Source organism: Falco punctatus, assembly GCF_963210335.1.
Source record: "Falco punctatus genome assembly, chromosome: 6".
Classification (NCBI taxonomy): Eukaryota; Metazoa; Chordata; class Aves; order Falconiformes; family Falconidae; genus Falco; species Falco punctatus.
In genome coordinates, this window is record NC_137585.1 from 59,979,580 (window position 1) to 60,005,943 (window position 26,364).

The following is a 26,364-nucleotide window of genomic DNA, read 5'->3' on the forward strand; positions in this document are numbered from 1 at the left end:
TTTTGCATCCCAGTATTCACGTATTCTTAGCCCTGATCTGGTTTGTCAATTTTGCAGTTTTCAGTATGCTTTTGTCTTACAAGTTCTCTTTAAATATCTGCTGTATCAGCTCCTCTGCTCTCTTAGAAAAGCTCCTTCTCCCTGTGTGTCTCTTTTTAGCCTCCAACTTTCACATAGAGAACCTCACATTTCTCATGTACAGTGAACTAAGCTTGATAAGATTATAATTAGCTGTATCAGTAGGATTTTAATCCAATAATCCTTGGCAGCAGAGAGACCTAAGGCACCCGTTGCACCTGACACTTAGCTTGCATACCTTTGCAGTCAGCTTTTTCAGAAGTCTTTTGTATTAGTATTTGGTATTGTGAGGTAACAGAAAACAAAAATGTATCCACTCTTGCACTAAAGGGTTAATGTACGTAAAGGATGTAAAACATTCAGGTTACATAGAATGTCAGTTCTCTCCTGGGTTTGAAATAACCCTTGACAATAATGAACGTCATACCTCTTCATTATAAGGCGCTCTACCAATATCAGATGCATCAGGCTTAAGTGGCAGCATCAGACTAGCTCTTTCCTAGGTGTGAAACATTTATTTTTGTTTTGGGAAGTTCAGACTGTCCAGGGTCTTGAAGGGGAAGAGGAGAGCAAAGAGGGGAGAAGGTGAAAGGCCCCAGTACACTTCTTAGAATACAGTTATATCTGGTTGACAGCAATATTGACCAAAACCTGTTCAGACCAAGACTACACAGTTGTTAATGAATCTAGATCTGAACTTTGCAGATGAAGAGTATAGGGCTTGTTCTGCACCATCACATAATTGGCAGTTTTTCCTAGGTGGAAATGTAGATGAATCTTCCTCTGCCTAAAAATAGTTAAATGATTAATATCACACACACCTCCCATCTAAAAAAGTAAAACCATACTCACTGCAGAGGGAGAAACTTCTAGTTCTTGTAATGGTATCACAGAAAACCAAAGTGAGTTGCTGAACGTGACTACTGTAAGGTTGAGATCAATCCAGTAAGTTCTTCTCAGCTTGTTAGCTGATGCTGAGAGGATGGGATTCTTTCAGGTGCTGCATATGCCTGTGGAGAGTTTGGTCAAAGTCATCTCCACTACTTCCAAGGGTATTTTTACATCAAGACTTTGTGATGCCAGTCTTTTCCTTGTCCAGGACCTAGAGGTACATCACAGTGACTGGGCCATCACAACTGGATATCTTCACAGAACATTACTGCAGAAGCACGACTCCATCATAAAGATGATGAGCTATGGCTACAAAGCTGATGGCCAGGATCACAGCTGAGGGACTATGTGGTGGTAGTCTTCTGCACGTGCTATCCCACCTGTCTAACTGCTGCCATCCATGTGTTTTGTTTTCAGATGTATACTGCAATCAGGGACTCCCATCTGATCCCAACATTTGTTCTTTCAAAGCTTGCCATTAAGCCCCTCACTTACCTGCTACACCCTAACTTTGAGTGGTGGGGTGTAAGAGTGGAAGGAGTGTAAGTGGTCTAGCATTTACTCCATATTTGCATGGTTTGTCGAGAGTGTAAGGCAGCAGCTTTTACAGAGATCTGTGAGACTACTGGAGTACCATTGTGTACTGATTTTGACCGGGAGAGCGTGTGGATATCCCGCACCATATGGCACCATGCTCAGCAATAAAAGCTCAGGGAAGAAGGCGAAAGGGAGGATGTTCAGAGTTATGGAATCTGTCTTCCCAAGTAACTGTTACACATGATGGAGCCCTCTTTCCTGGAGATGGCTGAACACCTGCCTGCCAATGCCTTATTTTGCTTTGTGTGTATGTGTGGCTTTTGTTTTCCATATTAAACTGTCTTTATCTCAACCCATGAGTTTTCCCACTTTTACCCTTCTGATTTTCTCCCCGTGCCATTGCGGGGGAGTGAGCGAACAGCTGCACAGGGTTGAGATGCTGGCTGGGGCTAATCCATTGGCACAATTCCTTCACCACATGCCGACTCCAGGTTGAACCTTCCTTTCCAGAGCTTTTTGCTAACATGTGTTTTCCTCCTCAGTGTGGACTCTTGTACAGAATGGAAGAAAACATACTCAAAGTCATAAGCCTGTCTTCCAAAAGGAGATAACCTACTTGTGGGGGACAAAGGGACCTCTGTAGCTGTGAGGCTTCTTTCTGGTCTCTTGTCAAGTCAGTGGGTAATATCTGCTGGTCCCTCCATAATAGGCTTTTTATCAAGACTCTCTCCTCAGATGCCTTTTGTGGTTCTTTTTATTCCCTGGAATGATTCTCTCCCCCTTATTTTTTCAACAGCTATCTACTATATTGGATGCAATACCATTCTATGGCCCAAACTTGGACAAAATCAAGTGCTTTTAACCGAGATTGTATCCAGGCCCTCCCTTTTCTCAGACTTATTATCCATTGCTGGCTAAGCAAGCCCATTCAGCTAGACCATGACAGCTATGAATATGGTCCCCTTGTGACTAGCTGTTGAGATCAATGCTTTAGTTGAAGGAGCAACTGCATTTGATCCTTAGCAGATTGTGAATTAAAGGCTATGTCTGGCTGTAAGCCTCCCCCCTGACTGACCCTTGATTGTTAGCTTGATTCATACCCTTAATGTATGTAGGTTTTATATCTTTATGTTGTATGTCCTTAGTGCATAATCCTCAAAGCATATTCTATTTCCAGGCCTCATCTTAACCTTAAGCAGGGTTGACCATGTCTCAGTTCCTTCATTTTCTCAGTAAATAACTAAGTTCACTTAGCTTGTAAATGCTTGGTCTCTAGCACATAATTACTGAAAACAAAACTTACATATTCACTGTTCAAGGTGGTTATATAGTCAATGCTTGGGGGATTTTGTCAGAAAAAGTTTACTGTCACATTTCATTTTCCTCTCACAGACAAGCACTCATTAATTCAGTGCAAAGCACAGGCATCTCTCAGAGTCTTGTTAAGTTTTTTATTTAGCAGTAGGGCAATTGAATCAAGACTGCATCCACCTCTGCAAATGTGTGTTGTGATTATGTGTTCTCCAGCCTGTCAGAAGCTTATTAAAAATTTTCTAATCAGAGAAAGGCAACTCAGGCAATTTTCTCTATTTTAGCTCTTGTACCACACAGCTGCTGTGGTATCTGACATTTTATTTCTGTCATAAGAAAGCCTGATGTATAGAAAACTATGTAAAAACAACTCACCCCATGTGTTTTTAAGTCCTTTCCATGTTATGCAATGTTATTTTTCATTCTTTGCCATGTCTTTTTTACCCTCTTAATATGTTAAAGGCCAGTATCTCACATCTGGACCTCGACAGGCTGATCTTGATAAGCTGAGAGCTATGCCCTTCATTTTGGCATATGTTTAATAGCTAGAAACTTCACAAATGAAATACGACGTGAATACTCACCATTGCCTCAGCTACAGGAAACTTCTTGTCATTCCTCTCTGCTATAACCTTGCTGTCTGCAAATCTAGTTTGGAGGTTGCCCAGATAGCTCTGCATTTCTGTCTCATGAAATATCCGAACTGTCTTTTCCTTTTAGGTTTTATTTGTGGAAGTACAGTTGTCATGGAACTTGTCTGTGAGCCACAGCCCAGGAGTCCTGAACCCTTTATTTATTTGCAGAAGAGAATATACAGCATCAAGGATGCGGGAAATTCTAGAGTCCTGCAAAATGGAAATCACGGTGTCCATCTTTGAAAGGATGGGAGGGAAGACAAATACAACCAAAGGAATTACATTTAGCCCCCTTTCCCTTCCTAGAAATAGACAAACTATCTATGTGTAAGCACTAGAAGATAAGAAGGTAATGAGAAACATCTGGCATCAATAAATCAGAACAAAACATGTCAATTTACCCTGATTTCTTCTACCTGAGGAACTTTCTGAATAGGAGGAGGTCAGTGTGATACGTCTTAAATCTAGTAATGCCTTAGTAAATATGAAGTTACTGTCTAAATACAACATCTGTAAGGTTAGGATATAGCCTACCCTTAATACTCTGGTTGGAAAATCAGAAAAGTTGTCAGTGGCTCCTGTGGGTTTTAGAAAAGGGTTAAAGGTAACGTGATACTATCCTTAATTCCATGTTCTATATTGAAATGAACATGAAGGTTCTCTGGTAGTGGTAGTTATGCTGGCTTTAATTTTCCTCTATTGTTAAATTTAAAGTACAGAAATCCAAACTGAAAAGAAGTTAGTCTTGTACAAGCAGCACACTGGGCAGGTGTGCTGTGAAAAAACAGACTTTTGAACAAATAGAAGTCCAAGTGTAGGCCATAAATTAAAATTGTTGTTTAGCTTGAGCAGAGAGTCTTTCTAAAAAGTGTAATGCAGGGGGATCCATAGTCAAATCATCTAACTAGAAAAATAAACCAAAAAACCTTGAAAGTTTCCAACAGTAAACAAAAATCTGGTGAAGCTGGTAAATGTTCTTGCTGTTAAGGTGTCAATACATAAAATGTATTGACAGGACCAAAAACATTGCTCCCTCCTGAAAGGAACTCCTACTTTATGAATGTTATTTCAGTATTGATGTGGCTCAAGGTGATACCTGGAAATCAGGCATTCAGGAAGGTGATTTAATCCCTCAGTCATAGTTCCAAACTGACCTTTCTTAGCTGAATTGTTATTACTGCTAATTAGAGGAGTAGGTCTAATGGGTAATATTTATACTGTATTAATCAGGAGTATCAGTCTCTATCATTTGGTAACTGGCTTGCCTATATGGGTAATCTTTCTTCGAGAAAACAGAAAAGCTAGAATCTAGTAATTTTTTTTTCTACTGCTTTTGAATGTGTTTGGTATTAAAGGTGTTATTCTACTCAAAGAGAGATTGTCAGTGACTAATAAGACCAATTGCTTTCAGAGTTGTGTCCAGCAATTACTTTTCAAGTGACGACTAGTCAATGTTCAATTGGTTAGGAGATGTCTTTAAATGATTTAAAGAAGAAATCATTGCATCGTTGTGTGCCGTTCCAGGTTCTATGAATATAATATTCTCTAGCCACTAGTGGCATTTACAGCAGTTATGTTTTGGTCGTGTTTAGGTGAAGCATCCTTTGGCAATGGATAGGACTGGCTTAAGATTTTAGGGGAACTAAAAATGTTGTTAATTATATAGTTCACTGGAGGTTTTTACACTGGTTGGAATTAAATAATTTTTTTTAATTTTTTTTCTCATGTTAGTTTTGTGTCATGTGGTGCAATGATCTAGTAAATGCTTGATATAAAAGCAGAGAAAATTACATGCCCCTGATGCAAATAGATGCAAATTATTAAGTCTTTATAACAGTTCAGTGTTTAATAATTTCTCCACAACAAAGTCCAATGGAAAACAGAAAGACACATAGGAATCTACGAACCTTAATTTAGCCCTGTGTAGCTAAGATTGAAGAAGGCCAAAATCTGCTTAAATATTTGTTGTATTAAGGTCTTTTGCTAACATAAGTGTCATGTTAAGAAACTGGGTTTCCTTGAGCCCTTTATATTTGATCAGCCTGTCAGTCCCAAGAAAGATGAGACCCTTGTGCCCGACCAGCCTGTCTGCTACCTGCATTTTGACAGCCCCCTGTATCGGAGGGTGATTGACTGACCTGTTCAGGGACCCCCACGGACAGCGTCACTGAGTCAAATCCCTTATAACAACTACTCGAACCTCCGGAGGTTTACACAGAATGAACTTCAGCTGAAGATTTTTATTATACAAAACGCAAGTTTGTGACAGAGTCAGGTTCGAGGATTGCCAGTGATAATACACTATCTGCAAAACAAGCTTAAAACAACACATCAAGTAACAGCTAGCATGAGTTAGTCATAGAACAAAGTTCTTACCCAGTAGGCGTTCCTATGTGGGAGAGGACAGTTCAGCCCGTTGACTGATCACAGAAGTTACGATGGAGTCTTCCCTAACTTCTCCCCTCCTTTGTTCACTTTTTATACTTCATAGTACATGGCATATTCATTATCATACACAAGATTAGTTACAGGTTTCTTGCCTCCAGTGCAAATTAGTATGCATCCTCAGATAGCGCTGCTGAAGTTTATCACTAACTACACATGTTCCCCAAGTGGGGTTTTGTGCTTTTTTGGTGGAGGCTATTTGAATTGGAGGTCACGATCTCCCACTGCCACAAGTGCCTTTGTCGTACTATCAACCAAGTTTCTGTGGATTGCAACACTTTATCAACTTGCCTTCTCTTGCAGCCAGAATTTCCTTACTTGGAGGCTTTTTTCTGCATAACTTAGAGATAACAGTGTTCTTTTCACCATCCATTCTTCTGTTTCCCATCCTTCCCCAGGTTGACACCCTTGATTAGAAGTCCCTTCATTCATAAGAACTTTAGAGAAACACTGAATTAGTGTGTGGTAATTTGGGATTTTAGACAACAGTTCCCCCCCTCGGATTATTCCAGTCCAGGACTAGTCCATTTTCTTTACATTTAGGTGGAGCTTGAGTGACTTGTCACACATATTTTTGTTACCAACTGGTATCATGTGCTCAGTGAGGTGTAGTAGTTCCTTGGAGGCAGGTAACTTTGGGATGGAGGTGTGTGTTAGTATTACAGTGAGATTTTTTCATCTGAGAAAAGTAATTTCACCACAGTGGTTGGCTCAGCCATGGACATCTCATGTATTTGTCATTTGACAGCTGCTATGAGCTTATCAGCTGTGTGGTACCATCAAGTTCTCATTCCCGCAGGGAGCACAAGAGTCTGGCTGTGGGGGTCTCTGCTCCGCTCCACCCTCCGTTACTCCTATCAGTGTGTGCTGAGATAGCAGCACGTGTTGCTTAGGGGGCTGTGGTAAAGCAGATTCTGTGCATGCCAACTGTCCTGAAAGCGATAGCTGTATTTTACCCTAAAAAGCTTTCTATAATACTATGCTTCTATTAGGCCCCAGTTTTCTCTAATCCCCCCGCAAAGTAATTTTCCCACAATAAGTGAAGACAATTTCTAGTAATAACTTTTTTCCAAAAGAGGGAGGAATGGGAAAGATACAGAGGAGGACCAGGAATATCTGCATGGCAGGTAGAAGTACAAAATCCCACGTAGAAAGTCAGCACAGTATTTCTCATTTTGAACAAACTTGACTACATTCTATAGAAATGTTAAAAAATATTCATTAATCATTTCTTGCTTGTGTAAAAGCAACTTCATGAAGCCCAGCCGGTGCCCAGTGTATTTGCTAAAGGAAAGCATTTGCACAGTTTCTGTTGTCTTCAATAGCCATGAAAACATAAGATTGAAAACCCCACCACAGTTGGACGCTTTATTACATTATTCTCCAGTATGTACTTCTGACTTGATTCTGCTCTGTGATACTTACTGTACTACAGAAATGAACCTACCGCTTCCAATTGATTTGCACCAGTGGGAGTGGGTGCAGATTGAAGCTTATTGCATCCAGAAAGTCGAAAACCAGAATTTCAGGGCCTGATATTTTTCCATGAAGGTTTAAACTTGACAAATACTTCCCTTAAATAATGCTGCTCATTGCTAGAAATGGTTGAATCTGAACCTAGGTGATTACTTCTAATAAATCTTAGTGATTCTGAAAATGACCCTGCCTTCATGGATAGGATTCTTTTAAGTCAGTGGAGTGATCATTGCATTATAACTATGAGTAGGAGTAAAACTGCCTACTCTTTCCTCAGCACTCCCTCTTCTCCTAGGAAAAGCACTGCCTGTTAGGGGAATGTATTTTGTCCTGCTGTTGATGCAGTATTTCACACAAATAATACAGCTGTGAAGTCTGGAATTAAAAAAAAAACCAACCAAAACCAGCAGAGGGATGCATATGAATAGCCAGAGGAGAAAAAATGTTGAAGTGAGATCTGAAAGCAAATGAGAAGAAAAGAGAGAGCCTGCATGACAATGGGATAATGAAGGGCATGGCTGCACAAGTTGAAGGGAGAGAGTAGTTGCAGGTAGGTACCTGGCTTGTGAGTCTCAGCAAAACCAGCTCATTTACTTGTATTAATAAAAATAATGTGGGGGTGTGGGGGTGGGGGGTGTGGAGTGTGTGTGTGGGGGTGTTTGTGGGTGTGTGTGCAGTTTTGAATTTCCAGGAATTGCAACAAAGGGAGATGACTGGTTTGGGTTTTTTCTTTTTGTTCTGTTACAGGCAGAACACTCGCAACTCGGGGGATTTTTATTTAATTTACAGCCAGTTAGCACTAACTTCTGATCGCTGATCCAGATATTAGGTGGAAAAAAAAAAAAAAAAAGAGAACATAATTAAACACTTTAAGAAGAACCTTACCTTCCCCAGGCTCTACTTTGTCCAAACATCTGCCCTGCTCCCCTCCTAGTCCCCTGTTCCACTGTGTGTCATGCTCAGTCATCCCAGGGGGAGGTGGTGGTTGGTGTGTGATGGCTGCTCTCTGCTGCTCTTCCCTTCTCACTCCTTCCCCTCAGGCCTTCCTGGGGCTGCATGTCCTGAGCGGCATCTTCCACGATGTCTCCAACAGGAACAGAGGCCGTAAACACCTTTTCCTTCTGGCAAATCCATGGGTTTGTATGGTACTGCAAAAACGGCTAGGCAGGCTGTTGGTAGGATTATTGATACCACTAGTCATATACATACAAAAAATTTTTAAAAATAAAATGTTGCCTTTAAAAAATGTTAAACTGAAAAATTCTGAAATGCTATCAATGCATCCAAACCAAATCCAGGTGTACTTACATGCTTCTGTCTCTAAATACCTTCCTCTCCCTTCCATCAGGTACAACTCTTGCGTTTGCTAAAAGCAGCCATCAGCATATTGATGATGGAGTAGAGGCTGCCTCTTACCAAACCTTTCCGCAACATATGGCCCCATGTAGTACAAACCAAAATCAAGGCAGAACAATTCCAGGTACTCTGGCCCTGTTAGGGCACGCGCTTGTAAAAAATAATGGAGTCAAGTGGTAGCCAAGGTTGGGGTTGCCTCAGAAGTCTTGGTTTTTCTTCAGAGAAAGTTCTTGCATGACCTGCTTTCTTCTATCTCTGCAAATTGTGTCGTACAGAAAACATTAGTTATTAGTTGCGACACCACTCTGTGAGGGTGGTGACTGGTTGCGAAAAAACCTTGCTTGCTTAGGCGATTTTCATCTAAAGCCCTGAGGCACAAAGTTTTTTCCTTCTGTCGCTTCCCTTACAGAGACCTCAGGTGAAGGACAATCTCAGAGATCAGTTTACCATTAGTACTAAAAGTATATGCTATTTTTTTTCTTGCTAAGCTGGCATATTAATGCCATAATGTCTAGATTTCCTCCTTTTCTCATTTCCTCAATGTCAGGACTGTCCCAGCTTGCTCAGGATTTTTCAAGATGTCACTGAAGATTTGTCTATATCGGTGAAGAGGTGCTTCAGCTCTGGGTCCTCCCTTTGTGTATTGAATTATGGGGCAAAATGCCTCTCATAAATTTCCACATTCATTTCAGTGCTTTCCAGCCTGTAGTATTCAAGAGCCGTAGGGATACACCACGATAGCCCTCTTCATATTTTAAGTACAGAATATAATATTGCTTACCCAGACCCATGGGCCAGGGGCTGAGGGATAACAAAAGGACATTGTCAAAACTTTCCATCCCAAAGTGCTAAAATAGGAACCCTGTCAAACTTCTGATTAAATTCAGTGGGGACAGGATTTTATCCTTATTCTGAATGTGATGGGATTTCTCCTTTGTAGTCTTTTTACCCTTTCTACCTTTCCCATGTAAGAAGGTAGTTAAAAGTGTACTATTTTTGGGAAAGAATGCTATGACAAATTTCACTGTGTGGATGGACAAAAAGAACCTTAAAACACTTGTGAGCACTCAGGAGATCTCATTTGATTATTTTTTCCAGATCTAACACATCAGCATACTGTTATATAAAAGCTAATGTTTGTATTTTTTCCTAATTTCACTTTTCATCGAGTATTTTCTGAAGTATGAACAGCGTCTGTTCACAGGAGGTAGACCTGACCCTGAACTCCAAGTCTAAATAACACAGTGTTTTGGTTCACTATGAGCCTTGTCTGAATTACTACAATTTGGACCCATCCTTACTGTGCATAAGAAAATCAGTTTTGAAACGCATGCTTCGTATGTCCTACAATGTGGCCTCTCAAAGTAATATGCACTGTATTCCACTGTGGAGTGCATTCACATGTTAAAAGCAACAGAAATACAAAAATGTCCTCAGAGTATCCATATGAGCTAAATAAAATTTCCTCTTTTGAAGTAGAAAGTTGAAGGATTTGACCCAAGTTACAGAGGATAAGAATGCCGGGATTTATGACTTTGTTTCTCAAACGTAGGAAAACTTTACCCTGAAAAGACTAGTATGTCTGTGAGTGATACACTGGGGTGTCTTCAGCAGGAGCTTTCTTCTTCAGCAAAAGACTGAGGTAAGCTACTCTTCCCCGGGAGCTCAAAATCTTCATTACAACTGATTTTGCTACACTTTATAGTTCACTGCTGCTTGTGTACTGAAGGATCCTCTTGCTGCTGTCAAGCCCAAATATAATGAATGGACTGTGGGATCAAAGTATAAAGCTGCAGATGGTTCCTATAAAGTCTCACTTATCCTCTGTTCCTGATGATGCATAAATCCCTAGCTCCATCTGCCTGCTATTTTCTTCAGCACCTTGGGCATTATAACTCATTTAGAGGTGGCAGGGAAACTCATTCCAAACTGCAAAGGTTTTGCCAAAAAGCACAAGACACTGAACTTAACCCTTTCCATTGCAGGAAGAAATGCCTGCTTTATTTTGTACTCTTATCAAGGTAGAGAACAGGCTATTTGGAAGCCTGGGGTATCAGGCAGGAAATCCTCGTTCCCTATTTTTCTGTGCTTTACAGTGAGAGGGAGTGATGATGAGCTCATATCCTGACAGATTTCACCATCATTCTGTTTGGCCTGGAGTTACTTGCAGTCACCCCTGTGCTTGCCTGCGTGCTATGAATAACATACTGTCAGGAAAAAAAGAATTCACAGCTTCTTACTCCATTGCTTGCAACAGGAAGCTAATTTCATGCTGCTTGTTAGGTATTTTAGGCTTTGGCCTGGATTTCTACAGTCATGTCTAGAATAAATGACATTAAATGCAGATTGGTTGTGCAGATTGGTGTTGAGTTTTGTTCAAAGAAATTTTTACTTGGAGGGTGGGGTGCAAGACACCAGGTAAAGAAAGTACCTAAAATTGTCTCAGCTACAGAGAGCGAGCTGTATGGGATGATGCAGTCTGAGAGAGAAAAGGCTATAGGGAAAACATAGAGTGAACAGAAACCCTGAGGGTTTGGGAGCAGAAGACCTTGTGGGTGAGGGGAAGACATCTACAGATGGAGCAAGGCCAAACTGAGTGCCTGTGAGAGACTTGCTGGTTTGGTAAGGGTAGGCTCTGGTGAGAATTCTCATTTCTCCTGATGGGTGTGATTTTTTCCTAATTAAAAAGCTTTCAAAAAAAGCTTTATAAATTTTTAATGATTCTGAACATGATTTGGAAACTGAATGAACGTTTCCAGCTGTTCTTACTAGCATATGTTACCTTTAAAAATACCCGTTTTGATTTCGGAAGGCACTTTTGTTACTTTACTTAGTTGTGCTCACTGTTTGCTTATCTCCAGGGCAGGTACATCCTCTTCACTGTATCAGGCAGGAGTTCTGATCCTAAAGTATGATTGTACTGGACGAAGACTGCATCTTACCACATGCACGTGATGAAATTAATCAGCACAGACACCCTTCTCTTGGTCCCTTCTTGGCTCTTACTGCATTTCTCAAACACTGATGTTCTTCTAATGTCAGTCTTGGGGGATGTATGGCCCTGCATGCATAAACCTGAGTGGTGTTGAGATTCCTAGGTGTCTCAAGGAGCAAGAGGTATCAAACAGCTATAAACCAAGGATATGTTTACAGTTGTTTCACTCACAGACATATGAGAAAAAGTGATTTTTTCTTTAACCTTGTTTTCCAGAATGATGGAACTGATAGCAGTGGATTCCCTACAAGTATTTTTTGCTATTTTGATCAAGCACTATCCACTGAGGTATTTCAAGTCTTATCCATACAAAAAATTCAATGACATTTTTAGAAATTGTTTAATTATACCAGTGCAAGCCAATATGTATACCAGTGCAAGCAAAAAGCCCTAAGTTGCTTTAAGTTGATTTTTCTCAAGCTGCTTATCCAAACAAATAACTGATAAAATAACATGGGTTTCTGTATAGGGGTGTCACATTAAATAAACCAATTTAAGTCATAATTTAGCTGAAGTGATAGAGATGTATCTGCAGGCACAGTTCTAGTGTGTGTTTTCTGTCCTCACTCTGTTACTCAAACATCATAAGATTTAGCTGTTCTAATTGTTCCAGTTTTCTTATTTTTACATCTTTCCTGCATCTCCTTGCAATACAGTAGCATCTAATAACTAGATGCAAGTTAAATTATTTACAATATTGCTTTCTGGCACTCCCTGAAAAAAACTATGATGTTCTTGTTTAGCCTACCTGCTAAACCAAGGGACTGATTTTGGTGCAAACAATATTTTTCTAGCATTTTTTTCAAAGCTGTGTGTGACTTTAGATCAGAAGAATCTATTTCCATTAGAACATAAACCATAAAAAAATTCAAGCATTATATTCCCTTCTAGTTGTATCATGAAAGCAAACTACAATCTACAGCAGTGGAGACAAGCTTACAAGAAAAATGTCCTGCCTAACACCCAACACATTTTAGTAAGGCTGAAGTTTATGGTACCTGTTGGATTGCTGCAAATGCACAGAACAGAAATCAGTGGACGTGCATCTTGCAACTACCACTCCAGACTGTAGCTTTGTAACAAAATCTCCCAAAGCCCTGCCAGCTTGTACTTGACTTTCTTTATGTAGAAAATGTCCTGGGAGTTCAATGATCTGTCAGAGTTAGATTATTCAGTCTTTGGATACACTGCAGAACACACCTTTTTCCTTCATTTTTGCTGACTGTACAGGAAGGAACAAGCTGAGGGCTGAATGGATTTTCATCTTTTCATAGAAAAGATTTTTGATTGTTAGACAAAGGTCCTTTTACATGATTTTGTAGTAGTATTCTAGGTATAAGATGCACAGACTACAGAGAGAAACCTACTGGGTTTTTTATGTACTAGATGATATAAATAATATATGAGATCAAGTACACCTTTGCTACCTTCCTGCATTTTTATGTGCTCCTTTTTATTTTACTGTTCCGTAATGCAGACAGCTATATATTAGGCCATAAATCATTCTGTTTCTTCTGATGGTGTTACTGCAGACAACCAAAGGAAAATAACAGTGTTCAAAATAGGGGTTACTTTGCTTTTGGTTTCCTTACTTTACACATGGTAGAAAGAGTAAAATAATATTTTTTTTCAAGCTGTGACTTGCAGAGTTATGGAAGAGTTGAACTCTTTAGATTGTATGTCATTATAAATAGTGTTTAAAAACTGGGAGTCTAAATAGATATATGTCAGACTTTGGAGTCAAATTTTGGGCCTAAAGCAGTGAAACTGATGGAGAATGAGGCAAAAAAATTCTCTGTCTGCCTGGCTTACTGCTGGGTTTTGTTATGCTGCATTGTAGCACAAAAGCTAGGGTTAGCTGAAAGAGAAAATGCTAACAGGATTTACATGGGTAAAAGGGTAGGTACAGTTGCAATAAATGTTTGTGTATCATGGTTTAACCCCAGCCAGTAACTAAGTACCACAGGGCTGCTTGCTCACTCCCCACCCCTCACCCCACCAAGGGATGGGGAGGAAAATCAGGAAGGAATGTAAAACTCATGGGTTGAGATAAGAATAATTTAATAATTGAAATAAAATAAAATAAAATAGAAACAATAATAACAGCAATTATAATGAAAAGGAGGGAGAAGGGGAGAGGAACAAAATCCAAAGGGAAGGGAGGAAAGAAAACAAGTGATGCACAATACAGCTGCTTGTCACCCGCTGACCGATGCCCAGCCAGTCCCAAAGCAGCAAGCAGCAGGCCCCGGCCAACCCCCCCCAGTTTATATATTCAGCATGATGTTACATGGTATAGAATATCCCTTTGGCCAGTTTGGGTCACCTGTCCTGGCTGTGTCCCCTCCCAGTTTTCCATGCCCCTCCAGCCCTCTCGCTGGCAGGGCCTGAGAAACTGAAAAGTCCATGACTTGGTATAAGCATCACCCAGCAGCAGCCAAACCCATCAGTGTGCCATCAGCCTTGTTCTCACACCAAATCCCAAACACAGCAGGGCACCAGCTACTAAGAAGAAAATTAACCCTATCCCAGCTGAAACCAGGACACCGTGATACAACCAAGCTCCATGTGACCCCAGCAGACCCATCCAAGAATGCATTCCTGGTGTCTTTGCTCTTGGGCTTGCTGTGGGAGTCAGGGTGGTGCTACTGTCTCGAGAAGTCTAAGAGGGCCATAACTATCGCTCTGGCTCCTACCAATGCATCCATCAAACCCCTGGCCGTTGGAGTCAGGATGCATGAACAGGTTTGTAGGCATGTATGTGTGCTTGCATGTAAGAACCAGTGTCCTGTGTTTCAAGCAGGATGTAAACAACATGTGCTAGGGATGACAAGTATGCTGGCCTTCTGTTTTCTTTGATAAAGGCATGGAATTTATTGCATTAACAAAGACAGGGGAGTCACCATAATGTGATTTTTCTTCAGATAACCTGAACTCTGTTGAAACAGATACCAGGCTGGCAGGACAGACAGAGAAGCTTGTCACCATGCTTTAAATATGTAATGGGCACATGCTCTGTACCAAGTTGGGGTCTTGAAGAAAACTGACTGTGAAAAGGGTCCCAAAAAGCTGGATTCTGGGTGAGATATCTTGTTTCCTAAAAGCAGTCAGACCACGTTAGTCTTCCACAGTATCCCTTTCACTGCAAGGGAAAGTAGTGCATGGGGTAGTGCTGTGTTTGCTGTGTGCTTGAAGAAGAAATGGTGGGCAAACCCTGAAGCAGGGGCTTCCCTTTGTTTTCATGCTTAGATGGCCTCAAAGTGTGAAAAAGTATCTACTGTGACGAGTGCTTTGTGCAAGCAGCTTAGTCCACCTGCAATACTGACCAGGATTTGAAGAGCTGACGCAAGCTGTTTCTGTTCCCAGACAAAGGCACAGGTAGGATTGTCGGTCTTGCTTCCTGGGAGTAACCTACTGGGAAATTGCAAAGTAATAAGGAAAGAGCTGGACTGGACTGGAGTGCTACCATTAGAATAATTTGTTTATATTTTGTTCTCATCAGCGAGAAAAGCCTGCTTTTCAGAAACATACTAGATCAAGTCACCTCATACCTCAAGAAGTAATAAAAATATGCCGAAGTAAGCTTTTTTCCTTCCACGTGAAGCTTCTAATTGCCATGAATGAAGTAAAAGGCTGTGTTTGCCTCACTGCAAGACAGCAGTGGGAGTTAAAGGATGGAGTGAACGTCCGAGCTATCAGCATGTGTACACACACAAAATGACTTAGTCATATAATTGTGCACACATTAAAACAGCTTAAATTTAAAACAAAACAAAACAAAAGTACTGAAATAAAAATGAGATAAGAGCACGTGAGGTGCAGGAAGATGGATAATTACAGCTGCAGGAACCAGAGCAGATTTTCTTCTCTCCAGCAGATGGTAGGATTTTCTCAGCTACAAACAGGCAACAGCAAGAAGAATCACTGGAAACCTAGTCTCTAAGGCAGCCTCCAGCCTTTTTTGACTTGCAGATTCCTAAAAAATTTGGTGGACTTAAGAGTTCAGTAGACAGCCAAAGCTGCTGGAAGAGATTTGGAAGTTACCTGGCAGAACTGCTAGCAGCAGTCCATGTAGCTTGGGTTTAAACTACAGGTGAATTATCATAGCTTGTCCATAATATTTATGTTATATACATAATATATTATGTATATTACCACAGGGTGTTTTTCCATATAGCTATGACATACAGTTTAGGGAGATCAGATAAGAAAATGTGCCAAGTAGAAGGATATTTCAGCTTTTGAGTATGAAGTTTTCCAATGATCTGAGCCCTTCTGGGTGACTTCCCAACGTCTATTTTCAGCCACTGTTAGAGGTAGGATACTGGGCTGGATAGACCTTTGATCTGACCCCATATGGCTACTCTTATGATACTTTGCTATGTTACTTACTCTAGTAAATTATTTAAACAATGTGAAGAAATAAAATTTTGTTATAGGTCTTATTTAAGTCCTTATTTAACACTATGTTGTGAAGGAGCTTGTAGGTAAGGCAGCAACATTTAAACTCCAGGCAGCAATACGGATATTCCCTGTAAATATTTTGACAAGTCACTCATCAGCCAGTTTTTCAGCTTTCTACCTGCAAATTGGGTACAATGCCCTCAAGAGATAAGGATATGTTCTTTGGAGAACTTTGTCTTTGTTAGGTGCTCAGGTACAATACAAAAGAGTTAGAATGATTGCTAGGAAGATGGACTGTAAGCATGACCTCTTTATCTAAATATACCCTTTTAGCTAAACTTTGAAATAACTCCTGAGATCTCATCTTCTACCAAATGCTGCATTTCAGGTTTGCTAAGAATAAACATTCATTCTTGTTAAAATGGTAGATTAGGTAGGTTTGATTTTTTTTTCATTTTTCTTTATTCATTTTAATGTGTTCTACCACTATAACTGTACTGGCACAAATCTAAAGCTGCAAAATAGATGTAGGCCTACTACCTTCCTCGTAAACAACTATGTGCAGGAGTAATCTGTAGAAGTAGGATAGATATTTTTTTTCTAGCATATGCTAACTATATTAAGTGGATTTTATTCTGATTTAACTAGTAAAACCACTGCACTCATTTTCTCAGTGGAGTTCTTTCACCTCTGCTCACAAAAGCAGAGTGATAGGATCACAGAATACATCTGGATTTGGAGAAGTGAACCTTTGCAAAGCAAGAACAGCTTTCCTTTGTGATACAAGGCTTTTGTCTGTAATTTCCATTTTGTTGTTGAAATTGTTGTTTGAGAGTTTAGAAGCTTAGAATATAGAATCATAGAATGGCCCAGGTTAGAAGGGTTTCCTGAGCCACTGGGAAGCAACTAGTTATCAGGTACTCATTAACTTCTGCCGAAGTTGTCTTTTTTTGTGTTGCTTGATTTGTATGATAAATAAAGGAAATGTTTTTCAACTACAGAAATATGTGGTCAAATAGCTTTTTTTCAGGGTCCAGTTCTTGCACCTTTCTTGTATAGTGTTCTGTTCCGCAAGACAAGACAGCCTGCTGGAGCTGATGAGATAATTCAGCAAGCAGAGTGCTGTCCCCTGCTCTCTTCCCAGCTTCTGTGCCTTCCTCAAATTGCGGCCCAGCTGTGAAACCCTGCAGCAAAAGGTAATGCTTCTGTCTCTGTTCTCTTAATAGAACCACAATTTGAAATAGGGTGATGACTGGAGAACTTTCCCCCCTCTCTTCATGAAGGTAGTAGGAGAGGACTGAATCCAGTGTGGTTCTGCATGGATTCATGCATTCATTTAAAAATCAAGGGCGGTGGAAAAGAGAAAGTAACTTAAAAGATCAGCTGTCATTTTTTAATTGTTCTTCTAATAAGCCAGATTAGATAAGGGTAAGGCAGTACTAATTTGTCTCTACAGATGTGTAGGTTTTATTTATGCTTTTTGGTTTCTGAGGGAACCTTACTGTGTATCTTTTGTGCAGGTTTAGAATTTGTGGATTAGCAGAATTCAGTTTGCCATAATATTTCCCTGTAATAGCAACTTCAACTTCAGAACAGATAGATAGATATTCAACCATCTGTCATGGGCACTGTTTACAAGGCGGCCAAGTTGCTCCTTTGGCTCTAGTAAGGTAAGAGGCCCTGAATGATGTTACTGCTGCTTTTACTGTGATCATTCCCAGCCATCTGCAGTCCCTGGAGCATCATGGATGTCCCCAGAGCTTCTAAGCCTATTTTCCATCTGTTGCCTTCTCACCTACAGCAGCACTAATATGCCCCAGAAGATTTTGCTGCTTTCACTGACAGCAAGAGCAACATTTGGAGCCTTCTGCTGTGTGCTGGTGCTGCTGGGAGCTGGCAGGCAGGCACCAGGAATTAACGGCTTCAGAGCCCTGCAGATTAGGGTTAGACTCAGAGTTAGACCGTGGCTGAAGCCATATACTTAACCTGGGAAATGGGAAGCTCACGTACAGCCTGAAAAGTGCCACTGGGACCTGACACCTGGGTGTCCATAGCTGTTAGTATGATTCCCCTCACCATTTGTAGCTGGGCAGAGGACAGAGCCTTGGATTCCACTTCGATCTGCTTGCTGGTCAGAGCAGCTGACCCTGCCAATAAAAAGCAATTTACTGCTGTGCAATGTAGGAATAAGGAGAAGGAGGAAGGGCGAAAGTGAGTTTGCCACGTCCTCTGGGCATAACTATCTGCAAGATGTCTGGCTATCCTCTCTGTTGCTCAGGACTGAAGCTGTGAGCACAGTCGACCTCTCTGCAAGATGCAGGGGAAATGGAGAATTGAGGGGGGGATGTTTCTTGTGCTGGGGATGATGTAATAAGTTTGGAGACAGGAAGAAGCTTTCAGAGCTAGCAGAGGGAGTGACTTGGGAATAATACCCAAAAAAAGAAATAGTATCTATTGATTTAGTGATCTTTCCTCAGGGCTGGGACACAGTCTTAGAATTTATTAATCTTTCAGCCATGGATGCACTTTGGTAGTTTATGGTTTCCATACAGGCACTCTTTTCCTCAGTGCTTCACCTTAGGATTTCTATACCAGCCATATGGTGGGACACTGGAGGATGTTGCCATATTTCCTTTTCACATCTGCTTCTCTGTCACAACTAGAGTCACATACCCAGGTTTCATAGAGAAATTGTTGGTGACACACAGAAAGCAGCATTGGAGTGCTTATTTTCCCCCAAGTACTAAGTTGCATCAATAAACAGCCAAGCAGTTATTTCCTAATGTTACTTTTCTCTGTAAATGACTGCAGGAGTTGGGATATTGTGTGATTGTGTTGAAGTGATGGGATGGCATCGGGAACCGTATCTCTGTGAAGGAGAGAGCTGCTTTATGAGCGAGTCTGAGAGGCTGATACAGTCTAATGATAGGAAGGACAGAGGGATAAAGGGAGAGGGAGACACCCATCCCCACTTGCAGAAGCCAAAAAGGTGAAAAAGCAAGAGCAGAGCAGAGCAAAACTCTTAAGAGAGCAGAGCTGAAAGTGATGTGGTAGGGATGTATTATGAATCTTGTGCTGCATTGACACAGCACTGAATGTTGCAGTGAATTTGAGTCAATATCTCTCTGGGTAATAATCTGGCCCTTCACAGTGATCTCAAGAGTCTCCTTCGGCTGATGCAAACATCCAGGTGAGCATGTCCTTCACTGAAAGGACCCTTCCATCCAGCTGGACTTAGGAAGGATGGCTACCAGTGCCAGGAGGGCATGGAGACTATTTTGCTGCCACCTTGCTGGTCACGCAGAAATTCCCCATCCTGACAGCCTTACTTGACTCCATGGCAAAAAAGATTGTTCCCTCTGTCTGCATGATAGCTGGAGAGAGTATAGAGTTGCCGTATATACCAGCTTGCATTAGGTAGGCTGGCACCAGCCTTGAGAAACTAGCGTATGCCAGCCAGGGACCAGCAATGCAGGCAGAGCATTTGATGTGACCAGCTTGGGACACAGGAACCAGTTTGATGCTGCCTGGAGAAGCACTCTATTCCTTTGTGGTCAAAGCACTAAAATTTAAACAATTTCAACAGTACTTCAAAACTCAGCAAGATAAATTTCTGACAAGAGTAATGGGAAATATGGGTTTGGTCCATATTAAAAAAAGTTCTCTACTGCCTTCCTGCTTTAGAGGTGGAAGCTGATATTTATCAAGGGAATGCCCTCATGTCAGAAATTTGCTATTTCCTTGTCTCCTGACAATAGAACATTTTTGAAAATGCTGTAGTAGCTCAGTTAATGTGCACTCCCTAAAGGCTTATCAGAGTTTGGTACCCATTTTCCCAGGAAATCTGATCCGCAGTAAGCGCATATGTTGCCCAAGCTGAGATGCTGAGATGCAGAGACTAAAAGCCCGGCATCAGCTGCTTCTGGCTGATGCAGACTTTGTGGTACTTGACAATACAGCTGACAGCAATAAGCCTGTCTCTCAGGGATTTTCAGTGCTCATTCTGGCAGCAATGGGACAAGACCTGGAGTACAGCGTGGAGTGATGGGAAGGTGATAGAGAGTGGTGAAAAGGCACCTAGAAAGAAGATTGGAGCAGGGAGTTGTTGGAATAGTACAAACAAAATACTGGGACCTGTATAATGCTGGATAAGGGTAAGGGATTTGACTGTTTCAGGTACTTTGAAAAAAAGAGTCTGGAATGCAAGAAAAAGGAAGTTCTCCTAAGGAAAAGAAACCACATTGTGACACTGAAAGACCAACAATTGCTTTCCAAATAGAATGGAAGCAAAAATCACAATAATTAGCTAGTAATGGAAATTAGAAAGTAGGGGAGACAAGAAACAGAAGATAGAGTAGCAAGAAACTAGACCTGCAAAAACATTGCTCGAAACATCTGGATATTGAGGGAGCAGAAGGAAGAGAACAGCAAAGTAACTTAAAATATGAGACTGACAGTGGATAAACAAAATGAACGTGAAGACAGACAAGAGCTGTCATGAAGTTCTACAGGCCAGCTTTAAAACCAGAAACAGCAACTTCTTACATGCCTACAAGACTGTACCACATACGTATCTTCTCCTTCTAGAAGAATTTGTCCTCCAGCTTCCTACACTAATTGTTGCTGTAGGACAGTTATACCTATGATTTCTTGCATAGGTATTGCCAATGCAGAGGAAGTGGTAATGTTCAGCCATTAATAAAATAATCAAAATTCTCCCTTCACTTCAGAGTACTCCAGGCGCAACAAATAAAGGAAGGGAGTTCAATTAACAGGATACAGGTAGCTTCGTTACTCTTCCTCTGTAGAGCTCTTGCAGAAAGACTGAAAAAAATTAACTGCAGAAATGGAAGAGAAGAATGAAAAGGAAAGAACAAAGAAGTGAAAATGGACTCTTTAGCAAATAACTATCTGATTAGGCACTCTCCTGTACTGTGAGTTAGACCAAAAGAAAATTTATCCTTGCTGCCCATCCGTTGACTACTCTGGAGACAGAGCTGTACTGCATAAAGCCTTGGCATTCTCAAATATGTTTTCCTCAGTGACCATCTCAGTTAATTGTGCCGGTGTGGAAGAAAAGTGGAAGAGAAATGAGATTGTTTCTGGTTTCACCACCGACTTGCCAAAACGATACAGTTTATGCTGCCTAGAAGCTAGCACAGACTTTGTTCCTTGTGCCAGGTCCAACTCTTTGGCCAGAGATGTGTGCTTCAGGATGTGAGGAGCACAGCATTGCCTGGCACTGAGGAGAACAGAGACAGACAGAGCTCTCCATACAGCCCAACGTCAAAAATGAGGTTTCAAAAGTAGTCGTGTTCCTGTTGTGAAAAGATACAGGAGCACAGCACCTTTTTTCTGCAGCCACTGTGTTTTGTTTGCTGCTAATAAAAGGCCTCTGTGAGAAACCACAAATGGACACACAGCTCCACCACACCTTTCAACGCAAGCAGAAACTCGGAGGAGGCTTTTTGCTGCTGCTTCTGTGCTTCATCTTTACAAAGCTTCTTTCAGAGGAATACTGAATGGTCTCATTTATTAATGACTTTGAAGCTCTTTTCTCTTTGGAGGAAAGGCTTTACTATAACAACTATAATGCTGCAATCCTATATTAATCTCTGGATGTCCAGTACAGATGGGGCTAGAATTTGCGTGCGTTATCCACTTTAATAAAGAGCAACGTAGTTCTCAGCAGATCCCTGAATGACCTTTCTAGGCTTTAACAAATGATATATCCAGGTTTGTTATGCTTAAGCAGCAGCATCTTCTACTAATATTTTCTCCTTGACTGAAAACTGAAGACCAAGTTACTCGAGCAGCAGAAGTTGTATCTATTTAATATTCCTAGTCTTGCTCTGTCTAGCCCCACACCCTGTAATCAAAATCTCATTTCAGACTGTAGAACTATATGAAAATGTTTTCCTTTCTTTGGTGGTTTTTTTGTGTTTGTTGGTTTTTTTTTAAAAAAAAAAAACTACTTATTTGTTTGGGCTTTATTATGACTGTTTATTTTCACGGGGCACTGAATGTTTTGCATAGATTATAGCATCTACGGTGGACCTAACACCACTGAAACTGGTTTAAATCACCAGAATCTACTGGATGTTGTTATATCATTCTGTAAATAGAGAGGGTGCAATGTGTGTGTCTCAGTAACTTTTAACTCTTTCTGAATTTTTGGTATTTCCATAGACAGACCAAGTATTTAAAGATGGAAAGTGAAATTAGAAGACACTTCAAATCGTAGGCTGACAAAAGGACCTGTGCTTTTCATTCTTTTCATTGCCTTACATTTGTGATTCTTATTGGGGGGTAGGTTTATCAACTCCCATTCTCTCACTGTGATGCAGTTAATTTTTTGAGCCCTGCAGTCAGCAAATGCACGTCTGAACTGTGTAGGAACCTGCACTTCCCTAAAGCAAAGCAAGAGAAGCAAGTCCTTCGGCTCTCATTCTCTCTCTGTGTGACGGGGAAAGAGACCTACTATGTCACACTGAAGGAAGCCAGAGAATGATCAGGGTGATTTAATGAAGATGTTTGAATACTCCTCAAGAGGAGGGCACATTTGGGTCAGAACCACTGGAAAGGGAAATATTCATGGAAACTGTAAGAAACCCTCAGGCAGTGGGACACTGACTCTGGCAAGGAAAGCAAATTAAAAGAATGTCTGTAATTGGCACCAGTAAAGTAGCAGTGCTTGTAAGTATGGATAGCCAGACCACCTACTGAAGCAAGTTCATACTAATAATTTGATCCTTTCAGCTCATTAAGAAGCAAAACACAAAGCAGAGAACAGCCCAAACATTGAATAAGACTGTTCGTTACTCCAGTCAGTTAAAGTGGGGTAAGGAGCTGGAATGTATTCCAGAAGAGTGTCAAAGAAAAAGGAATGAGCTTGTGAGCAGATGTGCTAGGCTCTTTGCCTCCCTTATAAGTGCAATATATATGTATATACACACAAAGCAAAAGAAATGTGGGAAATAGAACAGACTGGGATGGTCTGAGATGATCCTTTGTTCTCAGGTGGGTGAGCACCGCTGTCAGTAATTGCTAAATGTTAAGAGGGTCTTGATGCAGTGTTACATATGGCAGGTGGCCAAAGGGCATGCAAATTGCTCCTGATACCCCAGTAACTAATCAGTATGTCATCTTTGATGTAATTCTTCTTACTGATTTGGATCCACAAAACTTTATTGCTGGAGGAAGATCCTCAAATCCATACCCAGAAGTTAGGAACCTCTTCTCTCTGTGTGGTGAATCAGAAATGGAATGAAAGCAAGCTTGTGTGCTGGTAAGATGGGCTGAGGGAAACATAGCCACAAAGAAAGCATACTGCCGGGGGTGTCCCTGAATCCCAGCTCTCTCCTAATGCTGAGGTGGACTCCCTTTTCTCTCAGGCACCTAACCCGACTTTTTGGGTACCCTCCTTCCCTATTCCAACTTCTAGAGGGGCACAGCAAAGAAGGAAATCCAACATTTTGGGGACAAGGAAGAGCTTGCACATAGCCTAGTGAGGAAAGAAAGGCAAGGTGGATTTCCCACCCTTTCCTATCCTTGTTCCCAATCAAGTCAAGTCCTCTTTTCACTGGGCTGCAGGTTCATGTTGCCTCTTGTTCCCTGGTTTCCCTGCCCTGGAAGCCCTCATCTTTGCTGCGTGCTGGTCCAGCTTTAACAGGCAGACTGAAGTATCCAGTTCTTTTCTTATCTTTTTTTTCTGTCAGTGTCCTGGTAGACAAGTATGTGAACACTGCTAGAAGAAGGGCTATTTACTCTGGTCAACTTGTCCAAAATGGTCTTAAGTCAAGTTGCTTACATTCTGCTTTGCTACCCCAGCAGCTGAATTGCAGAAACCACTTCTCTAGAAATGTCCTAAACATTTGAAAAGCTGACCTCACTCTAGCAAAAATTCTGCTGACATTAGTGCAGCACCTTGGACAAAGACACAACTCATATTTAAATCCATGTTCTTTGAAGAGTACATCTTTGGAATTCTAATACAAGAGATTATTTTAATTTTTGTTTTTAACTTGGTAGCTAGGACAGTTGAAATACCACTACAAAATAATAAAAATACCAACAATAATAAGTAAGTTTTACTAAAGTCATTGAAATGCCACCATCATTAAAATGTCACCTAATGGGTGAATCTGCCTGTATTAATGCACATTGTTGTTTTAATAACTAGCTCATGACAAATGCCCCACTCTCTGCTTAGAAGGAAACACTCCTTTTCTGAACAATTTTTTTTTTTTTTTTTTTTTTGCAGGAGCCTTATTAATAGAAACATCTGGGTAATGTGTCATGAAGAACTAACTGCTTCTATAATCAGAGTTCCTGTCCTGGTTGTAGAAAGTGAATCTGTGAAATAATGGCTTAGAAAAGTGACAGGGGAAAAATGAAAGGCACCCAGTATGCAGAGAGGACAAAAAGAAGGGGTTAATATATTTTTTACTTTGAGTCAAGTCTGTCAAGTTATAAGGTTTCCATTACCAAATTTTCCTTTGTCCTGGCTGCCCACGATATTTCTCAGCATGGCAAACGGTGGCAGACTTGGGCTTCTAATAACACGCACATTAAACCACAAGAGACCTTGGGAAAACTTTCTGAAATCCCAGCCACCCTGGGCTAGAGCAGCAGAAGCTTTTGTTAGAATTACACAACCCTTTGGGACATGTAAGAATAGCATCATTATGTGTAAAGAGTAACCACTGTATTTATCATGGATGGTAAATGAATCCCTTTCCCACAGTTGCCATTTATAATAATGTCACGTTAGAAGGATTACATTAGGTTCCAGTCCTTTTAACCAGCATCGTTTATGTTCGTTAGCTGCAGAGGCTCTATGATATGCGCGGGCATGCAGAGCCTAAAGAAAAGGAATTCTTGAAGGTCCTTGGGTTTCATCTCTTTCAGATTCCCTTGGTAGGCCTGACTGATAGTTTTCTTTCAATTTCTCTGTGCAAGAAAGTGCAGGGGCTTGGCTTTGTAATCCACAGTTCACACACAAGCAGTGCCCTGCTAATGTGCTGGGACGCCATCATCCAGTGAGGAAGGCGTTTCTCGGTGCCTTGTCTGGGCATGCCTTGGAGGCCTTTGGACCAAAAGACCAGAACAGCAAGGTGTAAGTGGCAGAGGAACTTCAGAGCAATTCAGAGAGCTCAGCCTTGCACACAAAAGAGTGAAGTTAACTCGCTGCTGAGAAAAATCTGCCTGTTCTGTGCGTGGCAGCCACTTCTTGCAAGCAGGTACACTTCTGGGTTCTTCTGCTACTCCTGCCTGATAGGAACATCCTGCCACGTCAGCGTGTTCGTTAATATCATATCAGTTAGTAATAAATAATCAGTTAACAAAACTGATTATCAGCATCGCTTCTTGCAGAGCAAGGATATTCTTGATGTCATCAAAGTGGAAAGGTTTGTTTTCTGCAACAGTAGCGTAGTCTCTCTGTTACACTCTACACTACAGGCTGTTCTGTTACATCTGTACCAGCGCTGCTTTTCTGCATCCCTTTCTGCCACCTGAAGGTATAAAATACCAATGGAAGGGTATACCAAGATTTCACAATATTGCAGGCCATTGTGCTTAATTACGTGTGATTTAAAAACATTGGCCAATCATCCAGACTATTTTGAATGGAAAATAGTCCTTCCTTACTGATCAAAGAAATAACCAATTTAGTTTTGGTTTTCCTCTATAGTTTCCTGCTTTCCTAGTAGATGAAAAGCAACTCTGTTCCTGCAGAAGTAGTTTATTAGCATTCATATGTCCAGAAATACCTGGTGAAAGCAACACATGGGAGAGAGATTTTCAGGAAGACTCTGTTTAACTCAGAAAAAAAAACAGAAGAGAGATTATTCTATGTGACTGGCAGGCAAAGTTTTGCATCACCAAGCCACCACCATAACATAAATGAATTGACAGCTTTTCTACACAGGGGTGGTAAAATTGATGCAATAATACCTAGTAACATTAATTCAAAATAAACTGTTTTTTAAAAAAAGCATTCAAAAAATGAAGGACAAAACTTTGAGGGTGGCTTTACTGTTGCTCTTTCTTTTATACATATCTATAATGGTAAATTGCCATAAAAGATTTCTAGTGGAAGCTGTATTTATTCTTTTTTAGGCCAGTCATTAAGCATCTGCTGCCCTAATTGCACTAAGGTATAATTCCCCATCATAAAATGAGACTTTTCCCGTGCACAGCTTGTATTTTTTACTGCCTTTTATAACTCCAGCA

The 26,364-nt window shown here is 40.8% G+C and overlaps 1 long non-coding RNA gene across 1 annotated transcript; it reads right to left on the reverse strand.

The window, feature by feature from the left end:
* Positions 1–4,209: 4,209 nt before the first annotated feature.
* On the reverse strand, positions 4,210–26,364 carry LOC308065897. Its single transcript, XR_013928970.1, has 2 exons — positions 8,682–26,364; positions 4,210–8,542 (listed from the first exon to the last, which is right to left on the reverse strand). It is a non-coding gene; the product is annotated as an uncharacterized lncRNA (long non-coding RNA).